General features: G+C 34.9%; 1 protein-coding gene across 11 annotated transcripts in view; it reads right to left on the bottom strand.

Annotated features, from left to right (window-relative positions):
* The window catches only part of LOC112054318 (TLD domain-containing protein 2), a 180,121-nt gene that overhangs the window by 112,975 nt on the left and 54,398 nt on the right, over nt 1–12,748 (bottom strand). For 3 of the 11 annotated variants that reach the window (XM_052881411.1, XM_052881412.1, XM_024094058.2), the window contains exon 1: nt 10,548–10,721. The exons of 4 other annotated variants lie outside the window; for them this stretch is intronic. The gene's annotated coding sequence lies outside the window, so the exon portion shown is untranslated. Of the gene's footprint in view, nt 1–10,547; nt 10,747–12,748 lie in introns of those variants that run through there. 4 more of the 11 variants (XM_052881413.1, XM_024094053.2, XM_052881410.1 and 1 more) reach the window with 3 other exon arrangements.

Raw genomic sequence — 12,748 nt, 5'->3', positions numbered from 1 at the left:
ACATAATTACTATTTTATTAACAGTTCAGTTTTTGCATCATGTCAATTTCTGTATCACACATAGGTACATAAGCACATATTATAAATTTAATATATCTTTGTTGTTTTGGAAACTAAAGGAGAAAATAAATAGTAGAAACTAAGAAATCAGATTAAAATAAACATTTTTTTCATTACAGACGTTAATGATGTTGGACAAAAAAATGTAGACCTATCTAAACAAGAAATGCTTATCTAGATTTTGCAGTCGGAATACAAAATCTTTAAATAAAATGTTTTACTTAAAGATTCTGGGTCTTCAAAATTTAAAATTGATTGCTTATTGCAATATATTTTACGGATAATAGTTTTGAAGTCCTTAACGTAAGCCATATAACTGTACTCTCACTTATCTCGATTGTCCATCACTATTGCTGAGACGATGCAATTGTATTTATTACGTATAAGGCTTGTAATAGCAGTGCTAACCTAGTACAATGGCAGTTTGCCAATATTACCTAACAAGGAGCGAGAACTCGAGAAGACATGAGGTCAAAAGCGCACATTGAAGATACCGTAAAACAGATATTTAGCGGCAATATTAAACTAATACATTATATAACGTAAGTTAGTAATAAAATAATTGCTATAAAATAAATGACAGTCCAAAATACAGACCGGAATAACTCGTATCGGAATGCATTTTCATATAATTATAACGTTGATTAAGCCAAACACAAATACGTGTAAAATTCTTTGGGAATATTCCCAATTTCGCAACTGCTTCAAATAAATCTCACCGAAGCGCTCTTTGCCGTCGCGTTTGCCCTATTTCGTGTTATGAATGAGGGAAAAATTCGAATACGAATAGCCCCTTATGAAACTGTAAACAAAGTTTTGCTCTCACGTTATTCCACTTTCAAATGTTATTATACGGACGGCGCAATAATTAAAAATTTATCGGAATTGTGAAACAACGCCACTCACCGCATTATTAAAAATAATGTCATAGGCAAATGTTCAAAACGAAGTAAAATCAGATAGCATATTGAGTTTTGACAAAACGATTTCATATATTTTACTTTATTTTATGACAGAGCAGCTAATACCTTCCATAACAAATTTCCGTTTTGTGACATTGCCAATTGGCACCACTGAAGACATCGTCCAATCCGCTGTCAACATCGAAGCCTGATGTTAACTCAAACGTTGTTAATTACTGAAATAGTGACATAATCAATCATGAGGTTATTTATGCTAGCTTTGGATTTCTATAAAAATGACCCAGAATAACTAGATCTAGTAAGTTTTACTAGATCTGGTTACTCTAAAGTGAAGAGACATAATATTTATGCTAGCTTTGGATTTCTATAAAAATGACCCAGAATAACTAGATCTAGTAAGTTTTACTAGATCTGGTTACACTGAAGTGTAGAGACATACCAAACGGGTACTAAGATTAAATACATTCGGAAGAAAGATTAGGGGTAATCAAAATATCCAAAACAAAATACAAGAATCAAAACAAAAGAAAATCGAACAGGCAGTAACCGAACGTAGCAAATATCACTTACTCGTAGAATTTATCACAAAACGTCAAGAAAACTGAAGAACAAGAGAAGAGGACATATTATTGTATACATAGTACTTACATTTAAGTACATGTAAGCATATTATTAATGCTTAGCGTAGGATCATCGACATCAACAATAATAAATATGTAATTAAGATGCAGAGATGAATTTCTAACAGATAATATCGAGGTTCTGATGCTAGTCAGGTACGCCGAGGCCGACTTGTGACTGAACATGGTAGGATCGTTACAAATGTAACACATACAGAGTAAAGATGGACATACCAAAATAAATACAATTATTCATAGATGTACTCGATAAGTAATGTAAGTAAGTAATGTAATGTTAGTATGGATTTCCGAATGAAGTGAACTAATGCACAAGTGTTAAGAATCTACAATAGAATAGTTAGAAAACAAATTAATTGAACATAACGGAAAGTATTATTTATATAAAAGGGTTAATTGTTCCACTTAAGTGACATAACAAAGGATGACTTTTGACTTGAACTGAAATTATGTTCCATAAAGGTATACAATAATTAGCACCTTCAACATTACATACGAACGAGTATAATCCCATAATAGTAAATTGTTATAATTGAAGGCAATGCGTTCAGTCTTACATTGAGATCTTCGAACCTTTGTACCTTACGAAGGTTAATTACAATTAATATCAATCAATTCTAGAATAAAACGCTACGGTAAAGCTTTTTTTACCTGACTTACGGCGAAGAAAAACATAACGATTATTTAATAATAATCTTTTTTCTTCGCCGTAGTCAGGTAGCAGACCAAGTCATTGATATATAATAATACAAGTCAATGGCCTAAGTATTTTATGAGTATCAATTTGTAATATAATGCCATAGCGCCAAAATACCGAACCGATTTTAAAGGATGAGATATTATTAACAATCAGGAAGGTTGTGTCCTAGGTAGGTACAGGCCTTACAAGCAGACTTACAGTGGAACTCATAGACGTTGTAGGGACACCCCCAGGGGATCATTCAGCCGCTGAGTGTCGGATTTAACCTCTATTTGTTTGATAATTTGACAATCAGCGAGTGTATGATCCCCTGGGGGTGTTTCTACAACGTCCATGAATTCTACCGTTACAGACTTACAGCCTTACAAGAGTCACAAGCAATCAAACAAGAAATAATTTTTCAAATCTTAGATAAATTTTAGAAGGTGAAATTCATTTGCAAAATGTAGTTTTTAAAAAAATATTCCTTTGACGTTGTAAAGTTTTAACATTGCCAACAAATGTTTGTTATTTTTTTCTATTAAAAGCAATTAATACAGCTTTTGACCCCATTTTTTCTCGCCATTAACACAAATGGTCATCGTACTTGATATTACATTGCTTAGCCGGATATGTAGGGTTGTCGGCGATGTAATTTAAATTTCTTTATCTTGTACATACGCAGGATATTGCAAAAGAATTCTAATTTATGTGATACGGCAAGGTAATGCAGACCAGCACACGGTCGTAAAAAACATTTTTAAAATTGTTGTCTACACGTACGTCGTACATATTATAATTAAAATTCATAATAAAGATCAAATTTAATCAATCTCTTTGTAATTTATTTATTTAGTTATTTACTACAAGAAACTCTTGGTTCGTAATTATATCAATGTTTTATATAACAGTTAGTAGACCTTGTTTCCGTTAGAATCGATTTAAAATAATATAATTAGTGCTATTCTAGACCGTAACCTATCTCTGTACCAAGTTACATGCAAATCTGATCTGTGTTATCGTTCTGAAATTATAAATACTGCTTTACTTTGTTTTATAAATTAAAAAAATATGCATATTATTAGTAGCAAAGCAACCGGAACTTTACCGGAACCGGAAAACGATGAGCCTACACGGCGAGCCTATAATCTATATTAATCTATTCATTTGTAATATCGACCTTACGTCTTCAGACATAAAGAGTAAATTACAATACCACACAAACACTGTGATGAATTTGTAAATGCGCACTGAAACATGTGCGCGGGCAGTCGGGTGGAATGCAAGGGGTTTCAGTGTCAGCCCTGTCACAACATAATTCTCAAGTTACGTGTATTGCTAGAAAAATGTAGGTCGTGTCCGATTTCAAAGCGCAGCGGGACTTGCATAACTCCATTCGCCTCGCAAGCTGTCTACACAACATAATCATAACTAGTGATGGCCGGCTGAAAACTGCGATATTTTAAGTACTTTTTAAAGACTAGGTGAACCGTATCACTTTTAATAGTAATTATATTTGATACATATATGTAACTCTTAACCGATTTTAAGACATCTTTCCCTAATGGAAAACTACATTTTCTCTGAGAAACATAAGCAATATTTTATCTCCATATAATCATAAAGGAATCCGTTAGTAAATTATAAATAACCAGACCTTAAATCTTCAATGCAAAGAATTCAACGATTGCACGAAACGAACGTTTACGATCGAAGGATACGTAACATACTAATGAGTTAACTACCTGTAAAATCGCATAGTTAAACTTATATTGGTTCGTTCACCGTTTTTTAACTTAGCTGTCTCATGCATTAAATGCGCGTAATTGAAATCACAAGACAATTAAAATATAAGACAAAAGCTTTTGACAGAAATCCTAACATTTTTAATTAAAAAAACACTGATATCTTTACTCGTAAATTAGGTTCCGAGATATGCTATACACAGAAAGACACGGTATCACTCAGTGTTTGTCGAGGGATGAAAATGGACATCACAATAGATGCACGTGTGATAAAACTGCATGACGCTAATCTTATATCCCTTAATTAGCTGACGCCGCGCAGATTCAATACGAGGATAATATATAAGCCTATAGCCTATATCCTCGATAAATAAGCTATCTAACACTGAAAGAATTTTTCAAATCGGACCAGTAGTGCCTGAGATTAGCGTGCTCAAGCAAACAAACAAACAAACTCTTCAGCTTTATAATATCAGTATAGACGTAGATGGAAATACAGCCTTGAAGTAAACTTCAAAGCCCATCACTATTGCCGACTTTCAGCGACATTGAGCCGATTGTCATACTGACCACAATTTATTTATTACAAGTGCGTTTTATAGATAAGATAATAAATATTCAATCATATTCCGATTGAATCATTACGTATTTATAGAACTATGTCTAAAATGTATACTATACCTACCTACTAGGTACACTTATCCCGAAATTAGATAAAACATTAGACAGAAGTCGATATGATTTAATTTTTAATCAATACAAAGTAGGGATTTATTTTATTTTTATTACTCACTTCACCGTTGATATGAGAATATTAAATAGTTAATTAATTCTTCAGCAAGTTGATAACGCCGATTGCTACGAGTATATTATAAACTGCGTCTAATGCAACCTATTTTAATAAAGCCTACTCGCCACTCGTGTGCTAGACAAAATGTATTCTCTGTACTTTCAATGCTTGCTACTGTTTGTAAAACTTTAAATAATACACTTACATTATCATTATATGACTAACTATGAAATATCTGTAATTGGCTGTAGCATATGGGAGATATTGTGTAATTATTTTTTTTTTGGTAACGCTGTCGATTTTTATTTAACAATAAATAAATAAATAAATTATTTATCTGCTTATTCTAATCTATACTTCAATACTAATACTAATATTATAAAGAAGTAAAGTTTTTGTTATTGTAGGGGGTAATAATTAATCTTTGGATGTACCGATTTCAAAAATTCTTTTACCACTCAAATGCCACGTTATTTGTGAGTGTCACAGGTTATATTTTAGCCCTATATACTCACGGGAAAGAACATTAAGCGGGTGAAACCGCGGGGCGTCGGATAATTAATAATGTAGTGCCAAAAGCCATATTATTTGTGAATGTCACAGATTGTACATATTTTATCCCCGTATTCTCATGGGAACGGGAACTAAAAGGGTGAAACCACGAGGTGTCTGCTAGTAGCCAATACTCACCATGTAGTTTTTTTATTCGGAGTTAAGCCTATGCAACTTTGGATTATAAACTCTATGGCTCAGAAACATTGAATTTTTCATTATGGCAAGAAATTGCCAAAAATGAGCCTCAAAAAGCACGTAAATCTGTCGGGTGCAATCTATATCATTCGTATTATCTACTAATATAATTATTTGATAGTGATCTTTATTACGTCAATTGTTATCTGCCTAATGCATTGCAGAAGTATGATGGGCACTTTCCTATAATAAGAGAGGCCTGCAGTAGCCTATAAATTTTAAAGGGCTGATGATGTATAATGTATACATTTACGACCATATTTATAAACATAGATTAAAATTTAAACCTCAGTTTTCTTCAAAGTAAAGTAAACTTCAGGAAACACACCGGAAAGCGCAGTGTTGCTCGTCAAGCGGGCTGCAGGGAGCTACATGCTTGCGGCCCGAGACCGTTTTGTTTGTAAGTCCATGCAAGAGGCCTATGGTCAGCAATGGATGACCATTGCTGCTGCTCGGCTGCATCACACACATCATCGGCTGTTAATGATGATGATGATGATGATAAAAATGAACTTTAAACATTAAGGTCCAGTTTACTTAGAAAAAAAATGCGGTTTAAATCATAATAATCCATGTTTATTATAAATATTAACGGTAAAGTGTAAACTCATTATTGCACACCACGGAAAACAGAGTACATAATTTATGTAATATTAAAACATACGCCAGTTTAACATCTAATTAGAAGATAGGACGTTAACTGAGTACATAGTACATAAGCATATTGCTAGGTTACATACACCACATCACACCACAGATACGTGATAGCCCAGTGGATATGACCTCTGTCTCCGATTCCGGAGGGTGGTTTGAATCGGTCCGGGGCCTGCACCTCCAACTTCGTATTTCAACAAAAAATTAAATATCACGTGTCTCAAACGGTGAAGGTCATGAGGAAACCTGCATACCAGAAAATTTTCTTAATTTTCTGCGTGTGTGAAGTCTGCCTATCCGCACTGGGCCAGCGTGGTGGCAACCCCTCTCATTCTGAGAGGAAACTCGAGCTCAGCTGTGAGCCGAATACGGGTTGATAACGAACGAACATAAACCACTACTGAGTAAGGTATACTAACGTGAAGGTTACACTAGACCCGCCTACCTACTGTATATATTAAGATCGCATATACTCGTACACTTACGTATACATGTGGAGCTGTATCAACTGCTTTAAAATTCATTGGAAGGCCCTTAACTTGGCCCTTAGCTTTTCCGACCGTTTTCTTTATACATACTGAAAATTGCAATATGCAAAAATGCATATAAGAATAATACTCAACTTAAATAATTGATTTATTTGAACTATCGAATGCCGCGTAAAAAATACCGAACAATGAATCTTTCTTGTATTATACGTTTAAATCTCCTGAATTAAAATCCGTTGCCTAGTTAAAAATATCTAAATATACAGACGGCGGGAAATATTTTGTTTTATCAATTACATACGAGTATATCTTTTAATGCATATTTTGTGTATATTTGAATCGGGTAAGACGATTTAGATAAGGTGTCTAATATTTAAATTAATCTTATTTCCCAAGGAAACGCAATTTTTACAAAATAAGGTTGCATTTTCTTAGATTACTGCTACCACAAAACCTTACGAGAAGAACGTTGTTGAATCGTCAAAAATACAATGTGATATTAATAATATATAGACATTTTTATTCATTTAATTATGAAATAATTGTCTAAACTGATATATTGACTAATACATTAGAGCTTTAAACAGGTCTATTGCATGATACGAGCAAATACATAACGGTAATTACTAAATTGAGCTTTGTGATTGCTGAATATATTATGTTATCACAAAAACTAACATATACCAAAAAAAATCAAGAAAAACAATCATTTCGTTAAGGTATATAAGAAAAATTACTTCATAAGTATCATACGGTCTACGTATTTCTTATTTATCTATATACCTATTATATTATAAAAAGGAATCCATATATCCCTTGGAAATTTTTTTTGATGCATTTGTTTTTGTCAGGAGAAGGTTATTGAGACAGAAAAAAATTAAAGGGGTAAGGGTAGGGGTAGTTAAAAGTTTACATCCGAATTTCACGCAAACAAAGTCGCGAGCGTCCGCTAGTATGTATATAATATATGATACACACTTTATTAATACTTAATATATATTCTTGTATTAATATTTTAACTTACATACATTGCAATCAGTGTTCCTGTTCATGTTTCAACACCGTAAATTTTACATTACTCAAAATATACGTAGCAATTCTTTGTATCAAGAGATATACGAGTACGCAAATTATATTGCTACTTAAATACAATAGGGGAACATCCGACTACATTAAAAAAAATGTACGACTCGTATATTGTCGAGCAGCAAAAGGTCTTTTTTCATCGGCCCTAGAATGGAAGAACACAAATGGCACGAGTACCCGCCCACGGCTCCACTCACAAATCATGCGCTTTCCGCGTCCCCGCTACAACTCTCGGATGATATATTGTATTTACTGCCTCCGTTTCGTAAGCATACAGATTATTATTTTTAGTAAAAGCTCTTTTGATAAGTTTCCGCGTTAGTTAAAAAGTTTTTATCACAAGATTAAAAAAATATCAGAAGAGCAAAACCGAATCTTAGTATATCTTTCTCTCTTTTCCCGTGAACACGTGGAGGTATCGAGTTGAAATTAAAACCATATATTTTCAAGTTTACGGTCAATTTAAACTATGAAAAATCAAATTTGTAAGTTAACGTACAAAAAAAGATACAGCCATTTATGCCGTAAAATATAGAAATATATACTTTATTGACCGACTTCAAAAAAGGAGGATATACAAATCAGAATATACAAATTTATACGGAACCGTCGGTGGGCGAGTCCGACTCCCACTTATTCGGTTTTATTTAATAGATTCTAGTCTCCATCACCGGAACTGCTACCGCCAAAGACTACCAAAAAGGAAGATATACAAATTTATACGGAACCGTCGGTGGGCGAGTCCGACTCCCACTTATCCGGGTTTTTTAAATAGATTCAAGTCTCCATCACCAAACTGCTACCGCCAAAGATTACCGCGAAGTCTAGGTATTTATTTTTTTTTATATACAGACTAGGTTTTGGTTTACTTGCTTTACTTGATGTTAAGTGAAAATTAAGCCTAATAAGGAACACCTTTACAAAGAAGGATTCACCCCCTTAAAGATATCCATAATGTAGGTGGAAACAAAACGGAAGCTGGAAGAGCATTTCATAATGTATTATGTAGACAGTCAAATAAAATATGTAGGAAATCATTATAAACTAGGTTTTTAGAATTAAAACTATCGTGAGTGTTGTTCATATTAAAACTCACGCGCGCACCAGTTCATGACCAAGGGCCCCGTATGGGTTTTAAACTAATCGGGCATACTCCGATGTTGTATCACGTGAGTTAGCCGTGTTTCATAATCAATTAATATAAAATATCTTTTTTCATTTAAACGATTAAAAAAGTTACCGCCGTATTTTTAGTTTCTCATTTGGAATTTTCATTTACCTACATCGAGATGTGAAATAAAAAGCGGTTTTTGGCACCGACTGATGAGAACTTGTTGTAATTTGCGAAATTAAATTACAAAAATAACAAACGCGTCATACTTACAGGCGTTGTTTTTTTACAATGCATTTTGAATAGCTTTAATTTGAAATTTACAAGATATAAAAAACAATACTTTTACACAATAAAACCGTGTTTTTGGCAAGTTACGTGTAGGTGTAGGTGTTTTTGGTTGGTGGGAGGCTTCGGCCGTGGCTAGTTACCACTCTACTGGCAAAAACGGTACGATGCCGTGTAGAAACCGAAAGGGGTGTGGATTGTCTTCCTACTCCTAACAAGTTAGCCCGCTACCATCTTAGATTACATCATCACTTGCCATCAGGTGAGATTGTGGTCAAGGGCTAACTTGTAAAGAATAAAAAAATAAAAACGGTAACTCGTAATACAAAATGCCCGTGCTAAGTGACACTGAGACCGTTTTTTGTATGCTTTTGCGTATTTAATACAAGCTTTAATGAATACACCTTACAATGTACCAATTTAAAGCGTTTTTCAAACAGTGTCTAATATTTTAAAAAATACAAAATTTTACTAAAATGAGACACCCTAAAATAAGGGTAAGGTACTTTATGTAACGTAAACTAAAATAATACCATGAGTCGAAGATTTCAATCTTTCTATTAATTAAATAATAAATATCCATAGCCTCATACTAATGATGATATCAGAAAGTTCAATAAAACCAATATTTATTTTGAAATTTAAAACAAATTTTTGGAAACTTTCATTTTCTTTCGCAGTTTTTCGTGCGAACGATACGAAATAATATTATTGGTACAAGTAGGTAGTTGATTCTTGAGAATTTATGAATGAATTGAACATGCGTGTGGTCTTTCGATCGGTGACCTTTGGTGCATTGCCTTAACAATATGCAAGTAGGTTTCGACCAACTCACTGTAATATTGCGCCTTATTTTCCTAATTATTTGTTTTGTTGTTTTATAACAAACCATAGCAAGTTAAAAATTGATAGACTTTGAATTCAATTAAAAAAATCCGTGATTTTTTTTTTGATTGTGTAAGAAAGCTCAGCTCAGCGGCGTCACCGGGGGGGGTTTGGGCGAGCGCAAAAGCCTTGGCCTGACGGGGCCCGAAGGCCGAAGCAGAAATACCCGGTATTTTGAGTGTTCAGTTCAATTGGTACACAAAAGCATATATCTACGGTCAGCGTAGCGATTCGTAGCGTTCCTAATTATAAAAATTTCTGTAAAACTACAACATAACGTAACGAGAATCAGTCATACAAAAATATAAAGTAGACAAAACTTTCGTTCAAACACAAGTCACAACAAAGCCGGTGTCGGACACCGGTGCGAATTCCGTGGCGTATATTTGGCAAAATTATAACACAAGTGCGAAAAACTAATGACAACACAAATCGCGGTTCAGTTCTTACGGGTCGCGAACGCGCAACGACCTCCTTTCCCCCGTTGCACTGGCGCAAACAAAATAACTAGAAGATGTCGAGCTCACGAATTCGTAGCGTAAACTGCGCGTGCGACTTTCACTGTTTATTGTAACGCGTGGTCGTGCGGGGCGTGCGAGCCTCGCGCCGGTGTGAGAACTACTGGCTACTGGCCGCTGTAGCAGGCAGTAACGCAGTGGTGGGGCCAGCGGAGATAACACCATCTGATAGCATCGCTGAAACCAACCCCTGCGTCACACCACCGAGACTTGACATTTGCGTAAGCATCAACGTTACGATTTCTCGTTGTTTTTCCTCCACAACGGAAGCCAATGATATCTGTTCTATATATTCTTACATCGCAATACCTTGCGTCGTACCAAGAAGCGTTAGGATAATAAATAATGATTTGATGAAACGAAGAATCTCGAAAAGTTCTAGGAAGTTATAGGAAGGTTCATACCAAATGAATGTATAAAACGACATCATAATAATTTATGACTATAGCTTGGCAACTTCGTTCGTAACACTCCCGATAATCCGCCGAGGGGCGTGTAGCGATGAATGAAAAACCCACGACTGATGCACCCTGACTTCCCCGCACGCACGTGAAATCATGCGTGTATACCTACTAGCGGATCAGAAACTGCCCGAACTTTACAAATCCGTTTTCATATCCTGTTTAATTAAAAAAACGTATTTTCTAACTATCCAGAAATCCGCTTTTAAACAAGCACACGTTTCAGTCGTTTAGCAGTTACGCGACTAAATATAAAATTATTATGTACCTGTAACATAAAAGTTAAAGATAAACCTAATTAGCAGTAACTTATTCCCGTGTAAGATTTTATTGCGTGCCAGGCAAAGGAGGAACAATTAAATAAACACGAGAAGCTATTAAAACATAGACAAGGCAAATCCTAAAGCTACTGTTACACATGCTCATTTCAAGCACGAAATCATGCTACTTTCTATTGAGCAGTTGCTATTTATTAGCATGTGTATCGCAACATTGCTGATAATGAGCATGCTTATTTCGGGCTTGCTCAAGAATCTACAGTCGTAGGATTTATGAGCATGCTACTTGCTGCGCGGGTGGAAGAGGCGTGCTCTTAGCGCGTCTGAACTGGTTTGCTTATTGAGTATGCTAGTCGATCAGCATTGCTATTCTGTATTCTCTTCACTATCATCTCTCTCTGTCTAACACGATACTATAGACAGAGAGCGATAGATACAAATTAGCATGTGTAATTGGAATGTATGCTTTGAGCATGCTTATTGCTAGCAAATGTAAACTGATGATAAGCATGCTCGTAAGGAGCATACTTAATAGCACGTTTTTAGCATGCTATTTTAGAGCATGTGTAACAGTACCTTTATTATAGATTGAAATGGAATGCACACAAAGGCGTAGACGTAGGTACGTGGGACTCGATCATTAATTGGCATTGCCGACAGAGACCGCAAGCTTCCCACTGGCATTTATTGTATTCAAATCACTCATCCGCCAACATTGCGACGTGCAAATACTGATGAGGATACATGCGTTACTATTTACTGAAACCATTGCATAAATCTGTCATAGAAAACAATTCTAGAAGGTTTCATCATCATCATCATTAGCCTCTTCTAAGGGCCCACTACAGGACCAGGCCTCCCACTTATGAGGATATGGAGCTTAAACCCACAACGACAATCTACACTGTTACGCGTAGCAAACAGTGTAGATTGTCAAACAGTGGACATCCATCGGCGGACATGGTGATGATGGTAAACATAAAGTTCAAATTCAATTAAGACGTGTTATAGGCAAAAAGTTCATCGACACGTGTAAAGTAAAATAGCGAAATATCACCCCTGATTAGTCCCATTGAATTTTTTTTTTTATTAGCTCGGTTATCCGTCTTTGATACACAATACACATGAGTAGAATATAATATCATGTTTAAAGATAAATCTAACAAAGCTTTGAGATTGAGACATGTGTCCAATTTGTATTTTATTCAATGTACGACATTATTTAGAAGATGTAATATCTCAATTTTATTGGCAGTGGTTACAAGTAGGTAATAAAACACGTTAAGGACCTCATCTGAGCTCAGCCATGGCAGAATATTAAATCTACACTAATATTATAAACAGGACACATTTTTATTGGATTATGCTCCGAAACCTATAGACCGATTAAAAAA

Source organism: Bicyclus anynana, chromosome 4, assembly GCF_947172395.1.
Source record: "Bicyclus anynana chromosome 4, ilBicAnyn1.1, whole genome shotgun sequence".
NCBI lineage: Eukaryota > Metazoa > Arthropoda > Insecta > Lepidoptera > Nymphalidae > Bicyclus > Bicyclus anynana.
Note: the sequence above shows the minus strand (reverse complement) of the source record. Positions and strands in the feature narration are given on the sequence as shown.